Source organism: Hibiscus syriacus, unplaced genomic scaffold, assembly GCF_006381635.1.
Source record: "Hibiscus syriacus cultivar Baekdansim isolate YM2019G1 unplaced genomic scaffold, ASM638163v2 tig00116939_pilon, whole genome shotgun sequence".
In the NCBI taxonomy this organism is placed as follows: domain Eukaryota; kingdom Viridiplantae; phylum Streptophyta; class Magnoliopsida; order Malvales; family Malvaceae; genus Hibiscus; species Hibiscus syriacus.
In genome coordinates, this window is record NW_024063477.1 from 2202653 (window position 1) to 2227652 (window position 25000).

The window sequence follows — 25000 nt, forward strand, 5'->3', positions numbered from 1 at the left end:
AAACAAATATTGTCTCCATTTCCACAAAGTGGTATGTCGATGTGACTTGCATTTTGGGGCTTAGTTTCTTACTATAAAAAGCTAATGGCTTCCCACTTTGATGTAAAACGGCTCTTATCCCCACTCCAGAGGCATCCGTTTCCAATACAAATCCCTTGGTGAAATCAAGCAGTCCCAGAACAGGCGAGGTGCATAGACATTGCTTGAACTTTTCAAATGCTTCGTGAGCTGTATCAATCCATATGAAATAAGCTTTCTTGCACAATAAATCAGACAAGGGAGTAGCAATTGAGGCAAATCCCTTAATGAACTTGAGATAATATCCCGCAATTCCCAGAAAAATTCTCACCACTTTAACCCCAGTAGGCTGTAGCCACACTTTGATTGCCTCAATTTTCTGAGGGTCAACCGTTAAGCCTTCTCGAGTCACCACATGCCCAAAATACTCTACTCTTTCTTGTCCAAACACACATTTGGAGGCCTTAGCCACCAACCCACACTCTCTTAACCTGGTCAAAACTAGCTTAACATGGTTTAAATGCTCTTGCCAAGACCCACTGTAGATCAAAATATCATCCATAAATACTAAAACAAATTTATGCAAAAAGGACTTGAATACCTCGTTCATTATTGCTTGAAAGGTGGAAGGCGCGTTGGTTAAACCGAATAGCATTACCAGAAATTCCTAATGGCCTTCGTGTGTCCTAAATGCCGTTTTGGGTACATCTGAGGTTCTCGCTTGTATCTGATGGTAACCCGAGAGTAGATCCAGTTTTGAGAAAAACTTCGCACCTCCTAACTCATCGAACAGTTCCTCAGCAGTGGAAATGGGAAATTTATCCTTGATGGTGATTGCATTCAGGCCTTGTAGTCTATGCAGAACCTCCACGTCCCGTCTTTTTTTTTAACTAGCAACACAGGCGTAGCAACACAGGCGATGAGAATGGGCTCCGGCTCCTTTTGATGAACTGTTGTTCCAGTAACTGTTGTACCTGACGTTCCACCTATGCTTTCTGGAAATGAGAGTAAAGGTATGGTTTCACGTTCACCGGCTTGCTCGATGGTCCTAAGTGAATTGCATGATCAAATTCTCTCTCTCTGGTGGCAGTTCCTTGGGGGCTTGGAATATGTCCTGGAACTCTTCGATCAATTGACTCATCTCTGTCTGCTCAATTGCTATTGTGGGGTGCTCGTCGTCCAACACTTGCAAACTGTAACACTCAGCTATCCCCTCGGTTTCAGCTATACACCCCAAAGACTAAAAAAAACTGGTTGCGGTTCCTCTCTCGTCTCCCCCTGCAATACGTGTTTCCATTTTCCTTGATCAAACTTAAACTATAGCTTCGAAAAATCCAAGGCGACCGGTCCCAATGTGGTCATCCAAGCCACCCCTAACACCATTTTAGTACCCTCCAGCGGCAACACAAAGAAATCTGTGGTTCTCTCCGTTCCTTGAATCTCCAATTGTAAATTCTTCACGCATCCTTCATTCTGTAATGTTGCCCCATTCCCCGCTAGAACTATGAAATTAGAAGCGACGGTGATGGGTAAACCCAAGTATTTGGCCGTACGTGTCTGGATAAAATTGTGGGTACTTCCCCTGTTGATTAAGATGCGCACCTCTCGGACCTTGACCATGCCCTTGACTCGGAGCGTGGTTGGAGTCACAGCCTGCCAAAGCATTAAACGACACGAGTAGTTGTTCGTCTTCCCCATTCCTAGGTTCATCTGATTCCCTCTCAGTTCCCTATCCTCTCGATTTTCCTCCGGGGTTTCCTCATCTAGAAGGAAGAACTGTGGTTCCTTGCAGTAGTGACCATTCGCGTACTTCTCGCCGCAATAATAGCACAACGCTGTGCCTGTGCCTCTGCTGTCGTTAATCGACGTGATTGATTAGAGCTCATTCTTGGAAGAGGAAGCTCTAACGGCGGAGGTCGCCTTGGTAATGTTTTGGAACCCGACGTGAACCGAGGGGAAGCGGGTAACAAAGGAGGTGACTTGGTTCCAATACCTTTTGGCACAAATTTCTTTATTTCACCCGACTTCGCCTCGTAGAAACGGGCCAACGTTAACACCTCGGTCATTGTTGTGGGCCGCTGACCCAATACTTCATGTTTAATATCAGAACGAAACCCAAAAATGAAACACTGAGTTAGAAATTTATTCGACAACGATGTCGTCGTTCGCATTTCGCAATGCCATTTCTTCAAACCGAGTTTGGTACTCTTCCATCGAGGATGAATGTATGAGATTCGTCAGTTGTCTCTCCAGTTACTCAATTTCTGTGATCGAAAATCGGCGTCGAATGGCTTCTACAAGATGATTCCACCCCGATAACAGGCGTTGTCGGTGCATCCAACGATACTAGCGTTTCGCCATTCCTTCCATCCGAAAAGATGCCATGGTGAATCGGTGGTGGTCTTCGGTATGGTAGAACTCAAAAAAATCCTGAGCGGAAGCCAGCCACTCCTCCGGATCCACTCCGATGAAGATTGGAAGTTTGACCTGAGCAGGTCGTGGAGCCAAAAAAAAAATGAATCTTCCAAATCTGATCTCATCTTTGCTTTGCCATGACGACGGTGGTGTCCCCTCCTGTGACGATGGAGCTGAACTCCCCAATGACACCGCAATACCTGCTAACTGTTTGGCCATATCTTGTAAGGTTTTCTCAGTGGCCTCATTCCATCGACTTTGGTTTTCAGCATGCTTCTGCAAGGCCATAGTCTATTCCTGCAGAGTTTTGATTGCTTCTGTGTTACTAACCATGGTAACGAATCAACGAGAGCACCAAAATGTTAGGAACTCAGTAGCAAAGAGCATGAAATATTGAATGTAATTGAATGGAATAAAGAAGGAGATAATAGATTCAAGGAAAATATTCAGTTTCTGGTTTTTTGATAGCCCCATTCGTTTACAAACAATTTATTAAATAGTAATCCTCATAACTGATTCAATAGCAAACAAAATCGGTTAAGGTTGTTGGAGCCCTCCTTTCCCTCACTCCTCTACGTGGTTGTGTTTGTGCATCATCCGCCAGCTGTGCATTCTCATGCTGACTTGTCTCTTGCCACTACAGTAAAATTGTTCTACAGCGGCATTTTTAGCGGCGTTTTGAGAGTAAACGCCACTAACTTTAAACATATAGCGGCGTTTACACTCCAAACGCCACAAATTGATAACTTTAGCGGCGTTTTTATACAAAACGCCACAACAGAGTAGTACTTTAGTGGCGTTTTTATACAAACGCCGCAATAGGTTCATCCATAGTGGCATTTTTTAAACAAACGTCATGACATAGTAGTACTTTAGCGCCGTTTTTATACAAACGCCGCTATAAACACGTAAGTTAGTGGCGTTTTTATACAAATGCCGTTATAGACATGTAATTTAGCGGCGTTTTTATACAAACGCCGCTATAGACACGTACTTTAGTGGCGTTTTTATACAAACGCCGCTATAGACTCATACTTTAGTGGCGTTTGTGTTTAAAAACGATGCTATAGACTCGTACTTTAGCGGCGTTTGTAAAAACAAACGTCGCTAAAGTTTAAAGTTTCCCTTTAACCTATTTTTTTCATTCTCGCTCGCTCCCTTTCTGAAAAATAAACATGTTTCATCTTCTCTCTTCCCTCTCTACTTCACCACCACTTAATTCAAATTTCCTACTTCACCACCACTGCCACTGCTCTCAGCGCTCTGCCTCCCGTGCCACTGCAGTCTGAGTTGCTCCCAATATATTTAGACCGAAAGCAAAATGAGATATAAGTCTAGAGAGAACTGGACTGAACCCGAACACGACAAGTTCCTCGAGGCTCTCCATCTGTAAATTCTAAAACTGTTTTTTCTATCTAATTAATTATACGAAATTTTTCTTGTCTTTCGAATTAGGGTTTTTGCCTCTCTCTTTTTCTTTTGGAAATTGATTGCGATAAATTGATTGTTGGTTTCGCTCTTGCTACTTCTGCTCTTGTTGATTGGTTTCGCTCTTGCTTGAGTGTCATTTTTTCTTTTGGCAAAATGGTTCTTCGTCAAACCAATTTGAATCCTGAAAGGCCCGGTTAGTAAATTTTACTACATTTTAAGGTTTTTATATGCCCATTTCTGGTTATAGAAGTGGTTAAAATTGTTTGCTTGATTTGTTTATTTTGTAGTGATTTTAGCCTGTGTTGGAAATAAAAATGCTTATAGTTGATCTATAATTCATCCTTAATTCTTATTAAGTTTTGCTATAAATTAGAAATGACTATAGCTTATAGTATGTTTAGTAACAAAGAAATCAGTACTGAGATAAGCTTAAGTGGTTTGTAAAATTATCATGTCAGATTTTGCTGCAGGATTGGGGTTTCCGTGTTAAAAAGTCGGGTTTTGAAGCTTGTAGAGAAATTGTGTCTTCGCATTTAGACAATTCGAATCTTGAATTATGATTCTCATCATTGTTTAGATTTGAATTTCTCTCTTACCACTATCATCCAAAAGATTTTTTGTTATGTCCAGCTCTATTCGCTTTTCAACGTGAATCAACTCAGACTTTCTCCTTGGTGCCATGAGCATATATTGGGAATAATAGTAAGGCTATTTTGTTTTCTTTGTCTGGCTGCAGGCTGAAATGCAGAAATTGAGGGTTGAAATGGCTTCCATGAAGAGGGATGCTGAGCATTATTCACACCAAGTAATGTTCAAATTTATTCCTCTATTTTCCTTACTTCAAACACATTTATGCATGCACCTTGTTCTGTATGCATGTTCTAATCAGAAATGAAGTATGGCTTTATCGATGGTTTGGTTTCTGTTAAGTGTATATAAACTGAAAGTGTTTATAATGACTACTGAACTTAGTACTAGTAGAGCCTTAACTTTTATTGCTTGTTTTACAGCTAGTTGTATGCCAGCTGCCAAGTTAATGCGAGGTCTGATTTGGTGAGAAATGGTAAAGAAATTTTTGAAAATAGCTTTCCCTTTTTTCTGGGATTTATTTAATTTTTCTTTGGGGTTGTTTTTATATATATATTTGAGCTATATAGTGGATTTTATTTTGTGGGTTTTCTTCGTTAAGGTGAAATATTCTGTCTTGACTAGTTAATGTGAGGTCTGATTTGGTGATGCTTTGAACAGTTCGCTTTTATATATATAAAGGTTTGCAAGTGAGATGAATGTTGAATGTTTAAACAATTGGTGTTAGTTGAGCAAGTCACTGGACTAAATACCCAGAGGCCTTGATTGTAGGGGAAAAAAAGTCAAATCTAGAGATGCACACAGTGAAAATAGTTGATAATTTGTTTTCTGACGAACTATCAAACATCTGTTGCATATCTCAACTTGTAGGACCTGTAAAATGTGAATAAATTATTCATATTGTTGTCTACCAACTAAAAGTTCATACATATAACAATATTTCCTGTATTTTTAACTTAACATCTGTGTAACACATCACAGTTTTACATTTTACTTCTCTCTACACAACCATGCTCCGCAGCTCCTGCGATTAAGTTGGAATTGCACAATTTAGCAATAATAATGGGTTTTGAATTGTTAAGGACTGACTAAAATGTTTAGTACAAGTAGTTACTGATTGTATAAAGAACATCGATGTTTGTTGGAAATTTAATTATAAAAAAGAATAATAAATGGAAGAGCTACATATTAGTATTTACATGGATTGCTCTGATAGAAAGAATATGGAAAGTGAACATTGTGGCTTACCCCACTAGAAAATAATATGTTATAAAATGTATGCATCTATATAATATCGCCTCATTCATACTAGATAGAGAGGAGTATGGCTGTCAGAGCTTCAAATGTTAGTCTTGCTTCGAATATTATTTGTTCTTAAAAAAATTGTGGCTGGATTTTGATGTTTAAGGCTGGTTGGTGTTGGAGAAGCTTCTTTCATAAGTCTTGCAGGTCCATTTATTGACGACAATGCTCCCATTTCTCAGGTCTTGTTCCTAACTTTGAAAACCTATCCTCTCGCGTACACTACACTATCAATCATGTTAATTCTCTATCATACTCCAGAGAACTGCCTGGCTTGCAACATTTTATATGTGCATACCCACTGGAATTGCTGTTGGATATGTTTATGGTGGACTGGTGAGTTTGTATATCCCTTTTGTTCTTTCTCACTTTATTTTTTCGTCTTGTTCTTACTGTACAGATACGTCTGCTGGATGTTTGAGAATTAATCAAAAAATATTTTTACTTAGGTTGGGGAACATCTTAACTGGAGCTATGCATTCTGGGGAGAGGCACTGTTAATGTTACCATTTGCTGTTTTTGGCTTTGTAGTGAAACCATTGCAGTTGAAAGGTAAACTTTCTGGCCTGTTTGCACTCCAGCGTTTGTTATTTTATTATCTCACAACATTTTAAATATTAAACATTTTGAACTTTGAATCGTAGGTTTTTCTTGTGTTGAATCAAAAAAAGAATCAACACCTGTGGAGACAATTTCTGCTGTAACTGATGGTACGCACTATTTATTCTTCTTCTTCTTCATCTTTGATTTGTTGTTGGTCCATTATTTACTGAGAAGTCACTTTCAGCTATCACATGGGTGGAGCTAGGAAATCTATAGTACGGTGTCATTTATTTTTAGAGTGGTGTCAATATTATTTTAAATGGGTGTCAATTTTATTTTTCATATTTTCATATTAAATTTACAAAATATTTTTCTTAAAAAAATAATTTGGGGTGTAAATTTCATCAAATGGCAACGCCCTTGAGTTACCTGGAGCGATGCACCTGTTATGTATATATGCATGTCATAAGTAGAAGGTTTAAATAAGGCTAGACAGAATATAAAAGGAAGTGTTAGATCTTTGGTATAGCACCTAATAGAACTAGATTTTAGCATAATCAGACAAAAATAAAATGTCAAGAGAGAGAAAGAGAGAAGTGTTCTGACGTAAGTTAGATGATTTGTTAATCTTCCCTCTATTTTCATTACCCAAATATTTTACCAAAAAAGTGGTTCAATGTGTCTCTAGGCGTGTAGCCAAAAAATGTAAGTAATGAAAAGTTCTTTTATGATGCCAATTCATGTTCTATGCAGTGAAACAAAGATCACAATCCAAGTTCATCTTTATTCTATATTATTCTCTGAATGTTCTGTATAAGTTTTGTGAAGTTTTAATCCTTCATTTTCTTTTGTTCTGCATACAAAAGGTACTAATCCATTGACATCTAGTTTGTCCATACTGCTATTCCAGCATCTCTGGTTTGTTGTTCCAGTGGAATGACCCCCGTGTCCAAATAGTTTGACAAGATTAGTGAATAAAACATTAAGTGAGTGGGTCTTCAAACCATTCCTTTAATTAAATCTCCTGTGACTTTATTTGTGTCACTGATCCTTATGATGAAGCAAACTGCTTCAAAACAATATTACTTATTCTTTGCAAATAGAAATTCTATTAAAGGGAACTAAGAGGAGACATCAGAAAAGAAAGATTTAAAAGGGTCATTGGATTCTATTTAAGAGTGTTGGTCACACTGGAATCACCACCCTTTTACATAATATATACTTGTTTACAAAAAAGTTTGAAAACGGAAACAATTTTATCTTATTAAAGTCTAAACTAAGATTTTAATTTCCAGACGCATAATTTTCAGTTTCCATAATTTAGTTCATAAATTTCTTTTAGTACTCTTATTTTTCCTTCTTTTGCAGCTTGTATATGTAAAGGATGATTTTTCATGGGTGAGCGACGAATATCGAAATGGAGTCGAAACTAAAGCAAGGGAAGCAAAGAGAGAAGCAACTTATCAAAAAAAATGCGAAGACTTTCAAAATCAACTTCAAGCTATGATGCAGATGATACGACAAAATCAACCCCCGAGTCCACCATCTTAGGTGTTATTATTGTTTATTCTAGTTAACAATGTTGAACTACATTATATTTTACGTTAATGTAAACTTTGATTTATTATTATAGATTTTAAGTATCTTGTTATGGATTTTAAGTTTGTTGTTATGGATGTTAAGTTTATTGGATAATGGTTTACATGTTAAATTTGGGTAACAAAATAGTAGAAAACATCATTTGAAAAATTAGTTTTAATTCGCGGCATTTTACATTCACAAATGTCACTATATGACATAACATTTAGCAGCGTTTTTGGCACAAAACGCCACAAAAGAAAAGATAAATAGCGGCGTTTGAAAAATACGCCGCTAAATATCATAACATTTACCGGCGTTTGTAATAAAAACGCCGCTAAATATCATTACCTTTAGCGGCGTTTGTAAAAAACGCCGCTACAAAACATCACCTTCAGCGGCGTTTGTGAACGAAAAAACGCCGCTACCTTTTGCGACGCTTGTTTCAGCGGCGCTTTTTTGCGGCGTTTGTTTTTGCGCCACAAAGGTTTTTAGCGACGTTAAAAAACACCGCTGTATGACCAAAAAAACGCCGCTAAAAACCTGTTTTGCTGTAGCATGCTTATGAGATCCAGTGGCAGTATGGTCGATAGAATCTTGCAACATAACAGGTTCACATCCATGCTGCACTATTTTATCTGGACTTGGACAGTTGTTGGATATAGATATGTATCTGACACTCGTGTTGCCTTCTGCTGATACACAAATTCATCTTTCTCCATGCGACACTATTAACGAATCAAGAATGTTTATTACCTGTTATTGTTTCAGGGGTACTCACCATTGGGTGCCCCAGACGCAGACACCCTAATGAATAAACTCCTCTAGCACCCAATGTTGAATATGGTGGCAGAGAAATTGGGCAAGTTACCTGCTCAAGTTGCTCTTCGTTGGGGGTTGCAAATGGGTCACAGTGTTGTGCTCAAGAGCACAAATAAAGAGAGGATCAAACAAAACTTTGATGTTTTCGATTGGTCCATACTATAATGCTTGTTCTCTAAGTTTTCTGAAATAGAGCAGGCAAGCTATGGACATTAATCCAATTCCATGAATATGTTAGTCCATCACTAAGTGTCGAAATAAATAAAGTCTTTTTCTCAAATAAATAAGCGAAGAACATAGTAGAAGAAATGGTCGATCTGCAGGGACTTAGAAATTTCCAATATCGGTTTGAATTGATCTTAATCCAAGAAAAGTGCAAAAGTAAAATAAAGGGGGTTTAGCAAAAGAAATTGAATAAATTGAAATAAATTGAAATAAATAAAAATAAGAAAAATATATGATTGAAAATAATTATGATGAGAGATACCTCCAGCTTCATTTCGCCTTAATTTGTTTCGATCACTGAAATAGATTTTACTTTGGGATTCTTGCTGATTACAGTCTAAAAGGCTCAACCCTTGTAACTTGCTCTTCTCTTCTATGAACTAATTTCCAAAGTCAACCCTTGAAATTTAATTCTTGTTCAGATTGACAACGACTATCGATGTTAACACCAACGCTATTTTAAGTGTTGAAAAATATCGTGCTCAAATTCTGGTGTCTCAATGAGAGTCGAACCTGATCTTGATTTTCCTTAGCATACTGCCACTAAGTTTGTTCTTAGGAAGTTGAATTTACTACAAGTTGATTCTTCTCCCCAACGGTAAATCAAAACAACATTCAAGCCAAGGTGCAATCTTTGAATTGAAAGTGTTGATATATTTAAAGGAAAGTCTGATTGTCAATCCTAGTTTGCAGAAAATCAAGAAAGATACTTGAAGGCATGAAGCGCTTTTCAATTCTCACAAAACGGATTGAGTTGTAGCTCAGCTTTCGGTTAATTCGAGTTTAGCCAAGCATGCATTGAATCATGTTTAGCATTGTGAAAAGAAAATAATGAAATAAAAGTAAAGGGAAAAGTATAACTTCAATAAATAGCTAAGGAAATATAAATTTCAATCTCAGTTCAAATGTTGAACCTAAAGGGTATTTATAACCCAAAAGTTCTAAGTAAATAAAATAACTAATTCCTAATCAAACTAAAAATCCTACCGAGAGTTATAATAAAATAACTAATTTCTAAATAAAATAATAATAAAATAATCAAACTAAAAAACCTAAATAAAAAAGTAATAATAAAATAATCAAACCAAAAATCATAAATCTAAAAGGTTTATCGCAAAAGATAAAAATAAATATTTAAGTATTGTACTTCTGGTTGAATTCTACTTCATCTTAAGGATAATCTTATGTCATGTAAATTCTAATTAAATATTCAAGATAATTCGCTCATCTTCTAGAATATGTGATTGGACCGTCAAAATCTGTTACTTTTTGGGTTAATTAATTCAATAAAGCTCATATCCAAAATAACCCCAAAATAAAGATAAATCAGTAATATTCAATCAAAAAATAATGAGTAAATAACAATAAATATATGCAATATTAAACACTCATCACATTCCTCCTCACTTATTCAATGCTTGTCCTCAAGCATACTTCAATCTCTATTTCCATCATTTGCCAAAGATTCACTCAAAAAGTTTTGTCGAAATCTATAGTTCAGGCATGGGTTGAAAAAGATAGACAATATAATCAAATAAAAATGACAAGCTAATCCAATGAATAACAATTAGCCAAGTGAATAAGGGTTAGATATACAGAGCTTTTGTTATTTGCTCGTGAGATGAAATCAAACAAAGTTTAGTTTCCTCATGAAAAGCAATTGGCGAAATGTGAGTTTTGTTTACCTCCCCTTTAGTATCACTCACACTATTTTTTTATTCAAACGATCTACCACTCACAACTATCTCACAAAGTTATACACTTGAAGATAACATTAATCACTAGCAAAACAAAAACTCATATTTAAGCAATACTAACAATTATACCACAAGGTTAAAAGGCTTTCATCAAATCATCTTATTGAATCAAATCAATTATTCATGCATAACAAGATCAACTCAAGCTTGTAAACAGTGGATTGTGACAAAACTAACAAGTCAATCAAGGTAAGCAATAGTCATAAGCATTGAAATATCCCATTAAACCAACAAGAATAAACAAGGTAAAATTTTCACTCTACCCCCTCACTTAATACATATTGTCCCAATACGAAAAAAAATAAAGCACAAAGTGAAAGAAAGTAGAATACTCCCTATGTCTAATCTGATGAGATACGAATAGACTCCATTTTCATATCTCTGAGCTTGTTCAAAATACCTGGTGTACCTAAAAATAAAAAGAAAAATAAATAGATAACTAGAAAAAGAAAATAGTAAAATAAATAGATTGATAAAAAAATAATAAAAATGGGTTGCCTCCCAGTAGAGGCTTTTGTTCAACATCGTTAGCTCAACGACCAGGTTTAGACTACAGTTTCTTTGAGAGATAATTTCTCTAGGCTATTGTCTAACTAAGAACTTCCTTACGAGAAAATCTACGATCGTAGAATTTTTTTTTCATTTTATCATTGTAGCTTCTGACATTCTCATAAGATTTTCTTCGAAACTTTTTCAGCCTTGAAAATAATAATCGGTTTTAGTATATTCTTTTCCCCAAGACATGTTCTTAAAATGTTTCGGCATCGGTTTTATCTCCAATTTTGATACATGCAAAATGGAAGGTAAATTTTAGATTTAGATAGAGTTAGATGCAAATTAGAATGAATGGAAAAAATATTTTCTAACTCTCTAATTTCTTCTTTGTAATTCTCTAACCCTCTACACAAATTATCGGATAAGTTGATTTCAACAAAATCATCTACCAAAGGCTCAATAACATCAACGAAATTAATGCTTGCAACATTATCAAGATATTTCATCGCCTTGTAAACATCGAACTTAACAACCTTACTGTCAGATCCTATAGTAAGAATTTCACTCCTAACATCAATTTTGGTATATGTTGTGCTTAGGAATGGAAAACCAAGAAGGATTTTAGAGAAAGTACTGGTTCGGTCATTTTCCATATCGATGACATAGAAATCTAATGGAAAAATTACTTCATTTACCTTAACCAGAACATTTTCAAGAACTCATTCGGGATAAATGACAGTCCGATCGGTGAGTTAAATTGTGACTCTAGTTTCATTCAAAGGTTTAGTAGAAAGTGAGGTGTAAATAGAAAGAGGCATAACATTTATGGAAGCACCCAAATCACACATAGCTCGTTTAATGCATATCTTACTGATTTTATAAGGAATAATAAACATACATTGGTCCTTTAATTTCGGTTGAAGCCTTCGTTGAAATACAGTTGATACGTTCTCATCTAAATTTACCTTCTCATGGCTGATAAATCTTCTTTTCGTAGTGCAAAGATCTTTCAAGAATTGAGTGTACCTCGACATCTTTTGGATTATATCAAGAAGCGATATATTAATCTCTACCTTTTGAAAAATATCAAGAATCTTTTTCTCCTCGGCTTGTTTATCTTGTTTATCCAATCTTGATGGAAAGGAAGGTGGCGTCGCATAGGGAGAAATTAAGGGAGAGGGTTGCGATTTACCATGTTTTTTCTCTGGGATTTTGCGTTAACTCCATGTTCCTCTTGTGATCTTGATTCTTCTTCTTTTTCTTTCTCCCGTGAATTGGGTTCTTATTGATTTCTTTGGGATCATGATTCTTCCTTTTCTTCTTCTTCATTGGATTTAGCGGCAACATTCTTAGGAATAGGTTCGATGACAGTGTCACTTTGAAGGGAGATTGCACTAATGTTTTCTTATAAATTTACCTTGGTTTGAGATAGTAGTATTCCTTACAATTTCATTCGTCTCATGGTTTGAGCCAATTGGGTCATTTTCTTATCTAACTCTTGTAGATGTAACTCAGTCCTTTGTTGAAACTTCTCTTGTGATAACGTCAAACGTGTTGAAAATATTTTGATGTTTCGATATAACAAATTAAATTAAAAGAATTTTAATTTTAAAAATGATTTTCTAAGCATATTCGATATATTAAATCGAATATCAAAATATTACTCAAAGTATTTCAAAGTTCATTTTAAATCCTTACTCAAGTGTAAAATTAAGTTTTAATCTTAAAATAATTTCAAAACGATTTTACAAAATATTTTGAACCATTTCAAAGCAAAAAATTCCAGATTGCTCAGAGGAACCGATTTCCCCCCAAGGGGGTACCGATTCCCCCTGAATGGTTTGGCTCCGAGAATTCCAGTATGCTCGGAGTGAACCGATTCCCCCCAGGGGGTACCGATTCCCCCACTGTTCAACGGTCGAAATATTTGAATTTTACACTTAGGGAACCGATTCCCCTTAAGGGGTACCGATTCCCCACACGCTCCAAGCAGAAATATTAATTGTTTTCACACTTAAACAGCTCCAAAAACTTCATTAATGATCCCCAACGTTCAGAAGTGATTCAAGGTGTATTTAAGCAAGCTTAGAAGCCATTGATCAAAAACAAGAAACATCAAGCAACTAGAATCAAGAGAGAATCAAAGAGAAAGCATCAAACCTCAAGTTTGAGCATTTCAAGCCTATTTTTGATTCAATATTCATTTTGCTTTCAAGAACACTTACTCTGCTCAATTGTATTCATTCTTGAGTGTTCTTTTCTTTGTTCTAGAATTGTGCAAACAATCTAGCTTGTGAGGATTTCCTTGTAAGTTTGCAAATTTGTATTGTTCTCTTTGGGAGAGAGTGTTCTCAAGAATTTGGGGTATAATTCTTGAGGATTTGTAAGGTTGCTCTTTGTCCTCAAAAGAAAGACAAATTAGTGAATTTGTGAAAAATCCTTAGTCTGGATAGCTAAGGTAGTGGATGTAGACTTTGGTTGAGAAAGTCGAACCACTCTAAATCGTTGTGCAAATTTCTTTCAATTTTCTGCAAAAGCTTCCACCAAAATTTTAATTACCAATTCACCCCCCTCTTGGCCATATTCGTCAATCGATTAACTCAACAATTGGTATCAGAGCCTAACTCATTTGAAGGTTTAATCGCCTCTTGAGTCGATTCGGGAAGAGTTAAATCGATAATCAAAGTCATCAATGACCTCTACTTCAAACTTTGACTTCGATCTCGATTCGATGCCCGCCAACAAGCCTCCTTTCTTCAATGGGGCTAATTATACCTATTGGAAAAATAGGATGATATACTTCATTCAAGCAAGTGACATGGGAGCATGGAATGTTGTAGAAGAGTGATACTTCAAGCCTCTCACTCATCCAAGATTATGGAGTGAAGGAGAGACAAAAATGTTCCAGCTCAACTCCAAAGCCATCCATATCATATTTTGTGCTCTTGGACCAGATAAATATGGAAGAGTTTTATCTTGTACAACAGCCAAAGAAATATGGGACAAACTTCAAGTCACTCATGAAGGTACCGATGAGGTAAAGAAATCTAAAATTAGTATTCTAACGCATAGCTATGAAAATTTCAGGATGAAACCAAATGAAGATATCAAAGCTATGACGGATAGATTCTCAACGATTGTCAATGGTCTCAAATCATATGGAGAGATCATTTCAAATGAAAAGCTTGTGAGGAAGTTAGTCTACTCCCTCCCAAAATCGTGGCAATCAAAGAAAACGGCAATCATCGAGTCTAAGAATCTAACGTCCTTAACTCTTGAAGAGTTAATCGGTTCACTCCTCACTCATGAAATGATGCTTGAAGATGAGATGGACCTTGATAAGATTGAAGAGACACCAAAGGAGAATGAGAAGAAGAAAAACATTAGAGTTGCTCTCAAATCCACAAAAGATGAGAGTGATGACGATGACGATGACGAGGAAATGGCATTGTTTGCCAAACGGTTCAGAAAAATGATGAGACCTTACCGAGGAAGAAAATTCAAACGAAATCAAGGCCTCAAAAATGAACCAAAAGAGAAGGACTCGATCATTTGCTATGAATGCAAAAAGCCGAGGCATGTCAAATATGATTGCCCACAATTGAAGAGAAATGGTCAATCAAAGAATAAGCACAAGGCTCATGTGGCTACATGGAGCGATGAAGAAGGTTCCGATGAAGAGGAACAAGAAGTAGCAAACTTGTGCTTGATGGCATTCGGGGAAGATTCTAAGGTAACCTTTAACTCATCTAATTTTGATGATTTATCCTATGATGAGTTATTAGAGGAATATAATGGGTTGGCTTCAGATTATGAGAAATTGTTTTTAAAATATAAAAATGATATTTCAAAATTGAAAAATGAAAATAAACTCATATCCAAAACCAACAACGATCTTGAAAGTAAAATCAAAGATTTGCAAATCAAACTAGAAGAGTTTGAAAAGAAAAATTTGGATTTGCAAAATTTACTTTCAAAGGTCAATGATGATCATCAAAAGAAAATTGATGATCTTAAAGCCTCTTTTGATAAAGTTGGAACCAAACGTTTTAAAAATTGAGAAAATTCAAAATCCAAAAATGTTAGAAAAAGTTTTAAAAACTACAATCATAGAGGTCCCCAAAGAACCTCTAATGAAAAAATCATTATAAGTATATGGGTTCCTAAAGAGCTCATTACTACTAAAGATAAGAATATCCTACACAAATGGATACCTAAGGGGACTAGGATTTTGGAAACTAATGAATATGGACCCAAAGAATTTGGGTACCAAAAATTAGAAATTAATCTATGTTTGTAGGAAAAGTAGCATTGCTACAAGGCACGGAAAACAAATCCAAATTCATGGTACCTTGATAGTGGATGCTCAAGACACATGACCGGAGACAAAAACCGATTCATTGAGCTTAACGCCAAAAATGGAGGAGAAGTGACTTTTGGTGATGATTCAAAAGGTCACATTGAATATATTGGTACTATTGGTAATACCTCTTCCATACAAATTAAGAATGTTTTATATGTGAATGGATTAAAGTATAATATATTGAGTATTAGTCAATTTTGTGATAAGGGATTCAATGTCATGTTTGATATTAATAGTTGTAAAGTCATTGACATTGCATCTAATCAGATTATGCTTGTTGGTCATAGAATAGGAAACATATACATGGTGCATTTAGATTCTATTGATATGACTAGTTTGTGCCTAGTTGTTAAGGATGAACATGATAGTTGGTTATGGCATAGGAGACTAGGACATGCTAGTATGAGTGTTTTGCAACGGCTAATTCAAGGTGATTTAGTTCGAGGGTTGCCTAAGCTTAAATTTGATAATGATAAAATATGTGATGCTTGTGCTAAAGGAAAACAAAAGCAAGTTTCTTTTAAATCCATTAATGACGTATCAACTAGTAGAGTATTACAATTGATCCATATAGATCTTTTTGGGCCAACTAGGACTACTAGCTTGGGTGGAAAACAATATGTATTTGTCTTGCTAGATGAATATTCTAGATATACTTGGGTTCTATTCTTAAGTACTAAAGATGAAGCATTAGAAAAATTCATCACGTTTTCAAAAGTAATCCAAAACGATAAAGGTTACTCTATAACTAGTGTTAGGAGTGATCATGGCACTAAATTTGAAAATCTTGGATTTACTGAGTTTTTTAATTCTAATGGTATTAGTCACAATTTTTTAGCACCTAAAACCCCTCAAAAAAATGGAGTTGTTGAGAGGAAAAATCGAACTTTAGAAGAAATAGCTAGAACCATGCTTTGTGAAAATAATTTGCCAAAATATTTTTGGGCGGAAGTCACAAATACAGCTTGTTATGTTGTAAATTGAGTAATGATTAGGCCTATTTTAAAGAAAACTCTATATGAAAATTTCAAAAATAAAAAGCCTAACATTAGCTATTTTCATCCATTTGGATGTAAATGTTTTGTTTTAAACAACGGTAAAGAAAACCATGGCAAATTTGATGCTAAAAGTGATGAAGGAATTTTTCTAGGTTATTCCTTAAATTCTAAAGCTTATCGAGTATTTAATAAAAGAACTTTAGTTGTAGAAGAGTCTATACATGTTGTTTTCGATGATAATCCCCTTCCGAGGAATGATTCTTGTGTGAATGATGATGTAGGTGTTATAAATACAAATGACGTTAGAAATGACGTTGGAGAACCATCATCAAAGGAAGAAACGAAAAATGAGGAAACTCATGATCCTCTTGAAAATCCAACCATTGAAGAAAGGGAAGTATCTTATCCAAGAGAGTACAACTATGTCAAGGATTGTGAGATTATAGGTGATCCATCCAAAGGGCTAACAACTCGATCTTCTCTTAGAAATATTTGTAATTATGTTGCATTTATTTCATGCATAGAGCCTAAGAATATTAAAGAAGCATTAAATGATAAACATTGGATTATGGCTATGCAAGAAGAATTAAATCAATTTGAGAGAAGTAAAGTATGAACATTAGTTGAAAGGCCTAGTAATAAATCTACTGTAGGTACTAGATGGGTGTTTAGGAATAAGCTTGATGAGAGTGGTAATATAGTGAGAAACAAGGCTAGACTTGTTCATACTTTACTAGGCTGGTAGATAAAGCTTGATGAGAGTACTAAACATAATGTTCGGTCTACTTGCAGTTAGATAAAGCTTATTCCGAATACATTTCAGCTAGTAGTTGTTGTGCACAAGTTTTATGGATGAAACAACAACTTTTTGATTATGGAATTGAAGTAGGTACCATTCCTATCAAGTGTGACAATACTAGTGCTATTTGTTTCACTAAAAATCCCATCCAACACTCTAGAACTAAGAACATTGAAATAAGACATCACTTCATTAGAGACCATGTCACTAAGGAAGATGTAGTTCTAGAATTTGTTGATACTTTGCACCAATTAGCGGATATCTTTACAAAACCTTTAGACAATGAAAGATTTTGGACACTTAGGAGAGAATTAGGTTTGACCAACCTATCTTCACTTAGTGTTTAAAATAATTTTAGCATTTTTAAGACTAAATGAAAAATGCTTAGAATAGTAATTTTTTTGATTGCATTCATTGCTATTAGTTAGGGGGAGTTTATGATTCTTGATGAAAATTAACTTTATGTTCAAATATAGTTTAAAGATTAATTTGATTGTTTGAACATGATTAATTTTTCATTGCCCGATTAATTTTCAATATATGAGTTGCCAATACCAATAGAGAAAGTTAATTTAGCATTTTGTGTGTTTAAAATCGGATTTTAGCATTTTGGTACATAGGGAAATGATACCCTCATGAGGGAACCGATTCCCCTCTAGGGGAATCGATACCCCCTTGGGGTTCTGGATTTTAACACGGGCAGAACTTCTAAAAATCTCAAACCCTTTTCTTCTCTCATTGTCGCCGTTCTCCTCCTTTAATCTCTCTATATCTCTACTTTACCTCAAAACAACATTTTTAATCGGAATTCTCTTCAAATATCATCTTCTAAACCTATTAGCATCATTAAAATCGTGCAAACAACATCAAAATCCACTCAATCTCATCTTTCAAGGTAAATTTTTCTAAACTCTTTATTTTTCATTGATTTTGAACATATGACTAGTTTTAATTAGTTCTAGATAGAAATAGTGATCGGGCATTGATTGTTTAGTGATTAGAAATTAGATATTACAACTAATTTCATCAAAAACAAAAGAATTTTTCCAAAATTTTTGAAATTTTCGGAATAAAAAAAATGTTGTTTTTCAAATTATTGTGTTTTAATTGAATTATGTTGTTATGAAAACTATACATATATTGTTTTTCAAAATCTTATTTTTCAATAGTTTTCAAAAACTTTGCCCATTAGGATTGGTTTAGAGAACCTTGAAATATTGAGGACTCAACTGAGTTTTGGGATTGATTGAATTGCATACATGTGTTTTCTAAATTGCAGGTTATCCATTCTATTCCGACTTTCTAAACCATGTCCAATCCTAAACGTGCTAGGTCATCATCTAGTCGCTCTCACCTTCAACCAAATCCACCTCCAAATCCTCCTCCTATTCCTGAAATTCCAATTCCTAATCCTAATCCTATTGATCCTAATATGACTATCCAAAACTCGTGCTTCAATCATCCTGGTCCTAGAAATCATCGTTTTTGGTATTATCAATATTTTGACTCTTACAAAATTAGAGAAGAACGTATCCCTTCTCGTCAAGCTATGTTAGATATCGATTTTAGATATCTTCATCTTTTACAAGAGTGGAAATTTGATAAACTTTGTGACCTTTAACCTATAGTTTACTATCAACTTGTTCGCATCTTTTACTCTAATGCCGTTTGTGTCAAAAATCGAGCTCAAACTGAAACCATAGGAGTTCGTTCCTACCTCCTAGGACAATTCTTACATATTGACTCGGCTTACATAGCCAAAGCATTAGGATTAGATAATAATGGGATATCAAATGAAAAACAGGTTTTAGGTTCTCGTTATAAAAGAAGGGATAGTGCGAGTGTCTTAGACCTTCATGATCGTTTTCTTTATCTAATGATTTCTTGGTGGTTTCGACCATCCAGAGGTCGTTACTCTACTCTTCGTGCTTTAGATATTTGGTGGTTACATTGTTTCCAAAATAGTATTAAAATAAACCTACCTCAGATTATTTTTACCGAAATCGTTGAAACTGTAAATCTTGTTCCTAACAATAAACTCTATTCATCTCTAGTTTACGGTTGCATTCTGAGTAATCTTTTTTCTAAAGTCGGGCTTAGAGTAGGTCTAGATGTCGTATTTCCTCTAAAGAAACAAATTAATCTTCTTTCCTTAACGAGAGTGTGATGGATAAAGGATAAGGAAACCGGTGAATGGGTTCGATTTTCTGAAAATATTCCGGGAGCTAGTTCTTCACGAGCTCCACCAGAAGCTGACGATGATCCCGAGCTTGAACAATTAATGCGAGACATCGATGAAGCTGAAGATGAGCCTGAACAGTCCGAGGAGCAGCCCGAGGAGCAAGCACAACAAACGAATCAAATGCCTCCATATTTTCAATCTTTTATGAAGACATTTGATTTTTGATATGCTACCATAGATTCGCGCTTTACTTCTATAGAGTCTCATTTATCCACAATGGGAGCTCAACAATTGGAAATTCTTCAGGAGATGCGTGCAAACAATGAAGCAACCAACGCTCGTATTAATGAACTCACTCATGAGATGGCCGCTATGCGAGCTCGTTTTTCTCCTCCCGATCCTCTTACGGATGCTTGATTCTTTGTTTTGCTTTAGTACTTTGAACTTAAAGCTTATTGTTTCAACATTTTGAATATTTTGGAATGTTTGAATTTTGTGGATTGTTAAACTTTGGATTTTGTTGGATGTTTGAATATTTGGTTTAGTTAAATTTATTGCATCATTTACATCATTTTAGCAATATGACCAATTTTGCCATGTCACATTGTTTATGAATATTGATTATGAAACTAATGTCTAACGTTTCTCTTGATTGTGATCTTAGCAGCTTAAACTATATATATAATCAATTGGCTAAATGATTTCAAAACCTTGTTTAAAATCTTTTACGGGTCTTTTTTATTTAACAAAAAGGGGGAGAAATGTTATTAAAAGCTTTTTGAAGAGTTTTTGAAGAGGAGTAGTGTTAAAGTAAGGGGGAGTAGTATTTTTCAAAATCAAAATTCATTTGAAATTAGAAAATCTTAAAATGTTTTGTTATATCAAAAATGGGAAGATTGTTGAAAACATTTTGATGTTTCGATATAACAAATTAAATTAAAAGAATTTTAATTTTGAAAATGATTTTTCTAAGCATATTCGATATATTAAATCGAATATCAAATTATTACTCAAAGTATTTCAAAGTTCATTTTAAATCCTTACTCAAGTGTAAAGTTAAGTTTTAATCTTAAAATAATTTCAAAACGATTTTACAAAATATTTTGAACCATTTCAAAGCCAAAAATTACAGATTGCTCAGAGGGAACTGATTCCCCCCCAAGGGGGTACCGATTCCCCCTAAATGGTTTGGCTCCGAGAATTCCAGTATGCTCGGAGGGAACCGATTCCCCTAGGGGGTACCGATTCCCCCCACTGTTCAACGGTCGAAATATTTGAATTTTACACTTAGAGAACCGATTCCCCTTAAGGGGTACCTATTCCCCCCACGCTCCAAGCACAAATATTAATTGTTTTCACACTTAAACGGCTCCAAAAACTTCATTAATGATCCCCAACGTTTAGAAGTGATTCAAGGTGTATTTAAGCAAGCTTAGAAGCCATTGATCAAAAACAAGAAACATCAAGCAACTAGAATCAAGAGAGAATCAAAGAGAAAGCATCAAACCTCAAGTTTGAGCATTTCAAGCCTATTTTTCATTCAATATTCATTTTGCATTCAAGAACACTTACTGTGCTCAATTGTATTCATTCTTGAGTGTTCTTTTCTTTGTTCTAGAATTGTGCAAACAATCTACCTTCTAAGGATTTCCTTGTAAGTTTGCAAATTTGTATTGTTCTCTTTGGGAGAGAGTGTTCTCAAGAATTTGGGGTATAATTCTTGAGGGTTTGTAAGGTTGCTCTTTGTCCTCAAAAGAAAGACAAATTAGTGAATTTGTGGAAAATCCTTAGTGTGGATAGCTAAGGTAGTGGACGTAGACTTTGGTTGAGAAAGTCAAACCACTCTAAATCGCTGTGCAAATTTCTTTCAATTTTCTGCAAAAGCTTACACCAAAATTTTAATTACCAATTCACCCCCCTCTTGGCCATATTCATCAATCAATTAACTCAACAAAACGTTCGATGATTGACTCTAACGATGATATTAGTAGTTGATACGACTAAGGTGGTGGTGGCCTTGGTTGATATACTTGATTTGGTCTAGGATTTGTGCATAGTTAAAGTTCGGATAATCCATCCACCCTGGATTATATGTATTTGCGAGAGGATTGTAAGGTTTCTAGGGAGGTCCTGGAAAATTACCAACTGCATTTACTTATGTGGTAGTGTCTTCTTGTATGTTGGACAACAATCTGTGAGATGGTCCGACTTTGTGCATATTTCACAAAGTCTAGTGGTACATATTTTACGTGCAACAATATATTGAACAATATCAACCAACTTATCAAATTTTTCTTTTCGATGAAGTACTTATCTCGTGAACCCATCGAGTAAGTTCACTAGAAGAACCAAACTGTTGAGAGTTAGCGTCCATGGTAGAAATTAGATTTTTGGTCGCATGTAGGGTCATATTCACAAGTGTTCATCCACTAGTTGCGTCAATCATCTTAATCTCCAAAAGAAACAAAACCTTCATAAAAGTATTGGAGGAGAATATGTTCGATTAACCTGTGCTGTGGACAGCTAGCACAGAGTTTCTTGAATCGTTCCCAATAGTCGTATAACGACTCTCCATCATTTTGTCGGATTCCTAAGTTACTACGCCCTAATTCACTCACCTTCACTGCAAGGAAGAACCTATCAAGAGAAAGACGAGTCATATCAGCCCAAGTAGTAACAGAATTAGACGGTAAGTAAAATAACCAATCATTTCTCAAATAGGCTAAGGAAAAAGGAAAAGCACGAAGTCTAATCTAATCATCGGATACTCCTTGTCGTTCATGCTAGAGCAAAATATGAAATTCAATAAGGTATTTGTGAGGATTTTCGCTCAACAATCCATGGAAAGTAGGTAGAATATGGATCAAGCCAGTCTTGAGTTCGAATAGTGTTTCTTTATTCGGGAATGCGATGCATAATATTTGTTGTTCGGCAGGTGTCGCAACTAATTGTCGGATTGATAGATCATCCATAGGGATCAGTTTGTTATCTTGTTGTTGTTGTTGTTGTCTTTTTCCCTGTGCGTGCGTGTTGTCTTCGGGCTACTACTTCGATCTCGGATATAAAAAACAACTAGTTCGCTCGGATTCTTCCAAGTCATAAATCAAAACAAACAATATTAGTAATTTGTCAAGTCCTCGATAATGGTTCCAATTTCATAAGCGTCGAAATTGTCAAATAAATAAAGTTTTTTCTCAAATAAATAAGCGAAGAACTTGATATAGAGAAGAAATGGTTTATCTATAAGGACTTCGAAACTTCCAAAGAAAAATATATAATTGAAAATAATTATGATGAGAGATAGCTTCCAACTTCGCTTTGCCTTAATTTGTTTCAATCATTGAAATAGATTTTACTTCGGGATTTTTACCGGTTACCGTTTAAAAGTCTCAATCCTTGTAACTTGCTCTTCTCTCTTGTGAACTAATTTCCAAAATCAATCCTTGAAATTTAATTATTGTTTGGATTAACAATGACTATCGATGTTAACACCAACGCTACTTTAAATGCTGAATAAGCTCGTGCTCAGATTATGATGTCTCAATGAGAGTCGAACCTGATATTGATTTCCCTTAGCAGCCCGCTGCTAAGTTTGTTCTTAGGAAGTTGAATTTGCTACAAGTTGATTCTTTTCCCCAGTGGTAAATCAAAACAACATTCAAGCCAATGTGCAATCTTTGAATTGAAAGTGTTAAGATATTTAAAGGAAATGTCAATTACCAATCCTAGTTTGCAGAAAATCAAGAAAGATACGTGAAAGTATGAAGCGCTTTTCAATTCTCACGAAATATATTGAGTTGTAGCTCAGCTTTCGGCCAATTCGAGTTTAGCCAAACATGGATTGAATCATGCTTAACATTGTGAAAAGAAAATAACGAAAGAAAAGTAAAGAGAAAAGTATAATTTCAATAAATAGACAAGGAAATATAAATTTCAATCTGAGTTCAAAGGTTGGACCTATGGGGTATTTATAACCCGAAAGTTCATAATCAAACTAAAGATCCTACTAAGAGTTCTAAATAAAATAACTAATTGTTAATCAAACTAAAAATCCTACCAATAAAATAATCAAACTAAAGATCATAATTAAAAAGTAATAATAAAATAATCAAACTAAAAATCATAAATCTAAAAGGTTTAACGTAAAAGATAAAAATAAATATTTAATTCTTATACTTTTGGTTGAATTTTACTTTATCTTTTGGATAATCTTATGTCATGTAAATTTCAATTAAATATCCATCTGAATCATCGAAATATGATACTTTTAAGCTAATTGATCCAATAAAACTCATATCCAAAATAAACTCAAAATAAAAATAAATTAATAATATATGCGATATTAAACCTTCATCTGTCCAGTTCAATTTTATTACTGATTTTATGCTTGTTACTGTATCTTGTTCCAGGAAAAGCCGAGACTAGCCTGTGGTTTCGTGCACGAAAAACTTGGTGCATACAGAAGCGTGGAAGAACTATGGGATGGTGAAGTTTGAAGAGGCATCACTACCACATCAGAAGTTTGATAATGCGCCCATGTTTCGAGGGAGGCTCAGCGAATCCAAAATCATAGGGCCTCGACAGTTAGTGGTCTCTCTCAAACCTAGAAAATCCATGGTGAAACGGTTGCTATTCTTATGCCATTTGTCTAGGTTCAACGCGGTTACACGTAAGGTTGTAAAATTAGATAATCGGACAGGTTTCTATCGGATCTTGGCAGGTCGGATAAAATCGGGTACATGTCAAGTCAGGTTAATTTGATGGTTTGACTCAGATCAAGTCAGGTATAGATCAACTCAGTTCAGGTTATTTTTAGGTTGATTTGACACCAGATCCAGATCGGGTTCAGGTCAGGTCATTTTCAGTTCGGATCGATGTAAGTTCAGGTCAAAACAGTTTATGTCCGAAGCAGATAAAGACTAGGTTAATTCAGGTTCAGATGGACTTCAGTCGGATCTCGTTCAGATTGGGTCACATCATTGACAGATAAAATTCAGGTCGGATGTTTACCGGATACGGATTGAGTTCAGGTCGGGTCATTTTTATTTTTGGATTAATTATTTTATCATTTTTCGTGATTGTTGAATTACAAATTGTAATTATATATGATTTCGAGTAAATTAAAAAAAAATCATAGATCAATTTTGTAAAAAATATAAATTTAAGGATAAAATGGTAGAAATGTAAAATTACAAATAAAATTTTAAAATATAAATTAAACAACACACATAGGTAAGTGACCAAATCGAAATAAATTTAAAATGTGATGTTTAAATTAATATAAAAAATGACTAAATTATACCCATTTAAAAAGTTATGGCCAGTTACAAAAATATAAATAACAACAAACAATGGGCCAAATGAAGATGCAAATATAAATTTAAGGACTAAATTGAATACATATAAAAGTGAAAGACTTAAAATTGAAATAAATTAAAAAAACACAAAAGGATGAAATCGAAATAAATGCAAAATGTGAAGAAA

At 34.9% G+C, this 25000-nt stretch overlaps 1 long non-coding RNA gene and 1 pseudogene across 1 annotated transcript; both read left to right on the top strand.

Moving 5' to 3' along the window:
• LOC120188263 overlaps positions 1-24017 on the top strand; it is a 35104-nt pseudogene extending 11087 nt beyond the window's left edge.
• LOC120188226 lies at positions 4909-6464 on the top strand. Its single transcript, XR_005522401.1, has 5 exons — positions 4909-4927; positions 5861-5936; positions 6016-6090; positions 6204-6306; positions 6399-6464. It is a non-coding gene; the product is annotated as an uncharacterized LOC120188226 (long non-coding RNA).
• Positions 24018-25000: the final 983 nt, after the last annotated feature.